This window comes from Antrostomus carolinensis, unplaced genomic scaffold (genome assembly GCF_000700745.2).
Source record: "Antrostomus carolinensis isolate BGI_N321 unplaced genomic scaffold, ASM70074v2 scaffold7223, whole genome shotgun sequence".
NCBI lineage: Eukaryota > Metazoa > Chordata > Aves > Caprimulgiformes > Caprimulgidae > Antrostomus > Antrostomus carolinensis.
Genome location: NW_010304411.1, coordinates 10268 through 14422, shown reverse-complemented (window position 1 = coordinate 14422; position 4155 = coordinate 10268). Strand labels below are relative to the sequence as shown.

The 4155-nt window shown below is 59.4% G+C and overlaps 1 protein-coding gene across 1 annotated transcript in view; it reads right to left on the bottom strand.

Annotated features, from left to right (window-relative positions):
* LOC104522210 (protocadherin-1) overlaps positions 1-4155 on the bottom strand; it is a 51414-nt gene that overhangs the window by 37483 nt on the left and 9776 nt on the right.

The following is a 4155-nucleotide window of genomic DNA, read 5'->3' as shown; positions in this document are numbered from 1 at the left end:
GGAGGGACTGAAGAGTCATGTAGACATAGTGCTGAGGGACATGGGTTAGTGGGCATGGGGGTATTGGGTTGACGGTTGGACTGGATGATCTTGGAGGTCTTTTCCAACCTTAATGATTCTATTATTCTGTTCCATGAATTACCGGCATCTGGCTCAGCAGGGTGAACTGGCCAGAGCTGCAAGCCACCCAGGCAGCCCAGCCGGATGTGAGGAGCCCCAGGCAGGTAGCACAGGCTGGGCGAGCCTTCAAGGGAGCAAAGGACAAGGTCCCAGGTGCTGGTGGGGCCAGGGACTGTCAGGTGGGAGAGACCTGATGCTCTCCTCAATGGAAAAAGGGCAGTAAGCATCTGTGCCTCCTTGAAGACACAATTACAGAGGAGTCATCAGCTGTCCAAGGCTGCATGCTGTGTACACCTCACTGTCACCTCCTGCGTCACACTGGCTGGGTGCACCCCACTGCCACTACTCCACACGGTACAGCTTGTACCAGACCCTGTGCCACCTCTCCCTGTGGTACCGGCTGTGTACCCCCCTGTGCCTCAGTACAGGCTGCAAGCAGCCCGCTGCCACCTCCTCCGGGGACAGGGCTTGTACCCCTCCCTGTGTCACCTCCTCCCGGAGCACCCCCGGCTGCCCCCCCCGCACCACCCACCCACACCATGAAGCCATGCCTCCCACACACCTCTGTGCCACTCCTCAGCGGGGTACAGGTTGTGACCACCCCGCTGTCACCTCCCACGTGCAGAGCACAGGCTGAGTACACCCCGCTGTCACCTTCTCCTGTAGCACAGCCTGCGCACACCCACGCTGTCTCTGGCTGTACAGACGAGGCTGTACCAGGGAGTTGCTCCTCTCCCATGGCTGAAGATCTTAATTTTGAGGTCCCACATGCCCCATGGTGCTTGCCCAGGCATAGGCACCCCTCCTTGCTATAAAACAAAGTCCCCCAGCACAGATCTACCAGGAGCCACTGCACATTCCCACCTTGCTCATGGGGCTCCCACTATCCTCACCAACTACCCTACATGGTGTACGACCCACTCCTTGCCCCTCCTCATGCTCCCCCAGCTCCCACAAGCACCCCAGTGAAGCTCACAAGCCGCTTTCATTGTTGTTTTGCAGAGCCCAGCCACTCTTCCCAGCACAGCTTGGGCTCAGCCCCCAGGACCTCACCGACACGGTCCATCTCTGCAAGCCAGAGCCAAATCTGAACCAAGAGCAATTGATCCTGGGAGCAGGAGCTGATTTGCAGTGCCTGGGAACTGATCCCAGCACAGTGACCCTCTGAAACTGGGGAAAAACAGGGCAGGTCCCCCATGAACCCTCAGCTCCATCTGCAGCTCGTTGCTGGATCCATTTATCAGCTCATTCCACGTGAGCGACCTTGAGAAAATCCACTGACCCAGGACAGTAGGAGACTTTCCCAGACATCTGCCAACACCTAAACCTGCAATTTATGGAGACTCTGAGCTCAATTCTAAAACAAGAGAATTTCATTTCTGTCCATTACAGCTACAATATTCCTCTTACCCTCCCGCCCCGCAGAGAGTAATTAATACAGCACCATGCTCCTGAGCCTGCAGGCAGGTGCAGGCACCTCTGCTGAGCTGGCAGTAGCATGGTGAAGTTACCACCTCTCCAGCCAGCTTCTCAGATGGTGGGGGGCTGTAAAGACCTGGGGCAGCCTTGGGTTTGTGAAGCCAGAAAAGGATGTAGCACAGCCCCTCCGGTATAAAAAGTCTCCAAAGGATGGAGCCTGGGAGACAGGCAGAAGAAAGAGACGCCAGAGTCTGAGAGGTTGCGTTCTCACCCCAGGTTCATCAAAGGGCTGCTGAGGATAAGGAAGGAAGGGAAACTTCTTTCAGAAAGTTCCCAAAGGGAAGCAGATAGCAAGGCCGAGCCAAGCCCCCAGACTGCCCTGCCCAGCCCTGGAGGGACTAGTTATTTGGGTGGTTGCTGGTGCCTCCTTTCCTCCTCTGCAGCCATCGCATCTCCCTGCAGGTCCCAGCCCTGCCTGCCTAGGAGGCCCAGACACTTCCTGGATGGTTCAAGATAAAACCTCATGCTGTTAGCAAAACAAACTAGGAGGCTGGGAGAGCCAAGGCTGGCACAGGGCTGGAACCACTGAAGCCAGAACCACTGGTTTCCCCAGATGATCTAATCTCTCCCAGTGCCAGAGCTCCTCTTCTTCATCAGCCCGGCGCGGCTGGTTGGAGCCCCTGGCAAAGGGGTGAAGCTGGTGTGACAAGCGCAGGGATGTCTGCCCCAGTTTGAAAGAAAAACCATGAGAAAGAGGAAGGGCTGGCCGGGGAGGGGATCCCTGAGATGTGATGCTTGGCTGGAGGGAGGAGGGTGTGGGACAGCCCCATCCAAGACCTGGGGAAGGTGTGCTGTGGTGCTCCTGCCTACCAGGATCCATCTTCTCTCCAGCCCACTGGAGACAAAAGCCTGAGCGAGCCCCAGGGCAGCAGCGTCATGGGAAGGGCACAGCCATCCCTACGGGGAGCCTGGCCGCCTGGCTGCATCACCCTCCCACAGACCTGCCACCACCAGCGAGCCGGCCTGGGAGGACCCCTCCTCTGCTGCAAGGGTGCCATTGCACCCTGGAGTGGGGGGAGCACCCTGCTTTGAGTGCTTCCCCTGGCGCTGCTGACGCACCCGGGCTCCATCTGCAACTGCGCACGTCCTGATTCCAGCACTGCGGCGGGCGAGAGGCAGGCGTCTTCCAACCCTCGTCGGCAGGATTTGGGTCATGCTAGCCAGGCTCCTCCACGCGCTGGCTTTGGGACATGGGTGGGTCTCAAAAGGAGATGGGGACGAACCAGGAGAAGCTACGCAGGGGGATGTTGGTGTGGAAGAAAGCTGGGCTGGCTGATCCATAGATCAGATTATCTTCACATCCACACATGTACATGTGTGTGTATGTACATGCATGTGTTGTGAACCACGTCCTGAAGGAAGCTGTCTCCTGAGAAGGCCAGGCAGTGACTGGAGATGGGAGATGTCAATCTGGGGAGGGGGGTCAGTACCATAAGGCCTCTGGACTGGCCACACTGGGGCACAGTGGAGGGCTTGTGGAGACGGCTGGTGCACGTGATCATCACTTCTGGGCACTGCAGGGCCTGGGCACTCCACTGGCAAAGGACATGGAAAATATGCCTGGGAAATTGCTGGGAGCCAGAGCATCTTCAGGGGCACCAGGGAAAATAATGCACAACTGCTCAAAAATAGAAAACTTTATTGAAGTCAAATCCAACAGGGCAGCTGAGCTCAGCCCCACGGCAGGAGCCCAGCCTGCCGCTCACTGGGGGGACCCCAGCCTGCCGCTCACTGGGATACAAAGAAGGGAGCAGGGGTCTCCAGGGGTCACAGAGGGTACAGCACGGTGGGGGAGCAGGTGGTCCTCACCCACGGGGCCCCAGGAAGAAGGCAAAGCCACAGGCACTTGTCTCCCCTCTCCCTCCCTGGCTAGTTAAGGATAGACCCGAGAGGCGCCAAAGCAGAAACGTGGTGCAAGCTAACTGGCCAGACAGCCCAAGGAAAGAAGGTCCTGCAAGCTCCGGGCTCATCGCACGACCTCCTGGGACAGCTCCAAGCTCCAGTGCACACCAGCGAGCAGCCCTTCCCAGTCCGCAACCTCCGCCCTGCCCCGCGCGGAGCAGAGACCCCCAGCTAGACCAAGAGCAGTGACCCGACCGCAGCACACAGCAGAGACCCCCGTGCCCCCTCCTCCAGCCCCCAGCGTGAGCCCCAGCCCCGGCACACGGCCGGATTCGTCCCGCCTGGGAGAAGCCCCCTGGCTATGGGATCCACTCTCCCCCTCCCCAGCGGCTGCAGCGCGGATCCCGCAGAGCCGTAGCTCCGGGCCCGCTGCTCGCGCTAAGGGAAGCACGCGCACCGGCTATGGCAGGAGGCCGGAGCCTGGGGGAAGCCAGAGCCTGAGCCTGGGAAAAATGCAGAGCTTTGCTCTTCCACCCAGCCCCACCTGCCTGGGCAGCCACAGCGGGCGCAAAACTCCCTTTTGGGCGGCTTTGTGCAGGGATGGTGAAAGGTTCAGCCACACCAGCAGAGCTGGGCAGGCGACAGCAAGGCTAGTGCCCTCCTGGATTGTCACCAGCCAGGGGCAGGGCTGGAACCTGGCTGCCCCGAGCAGAG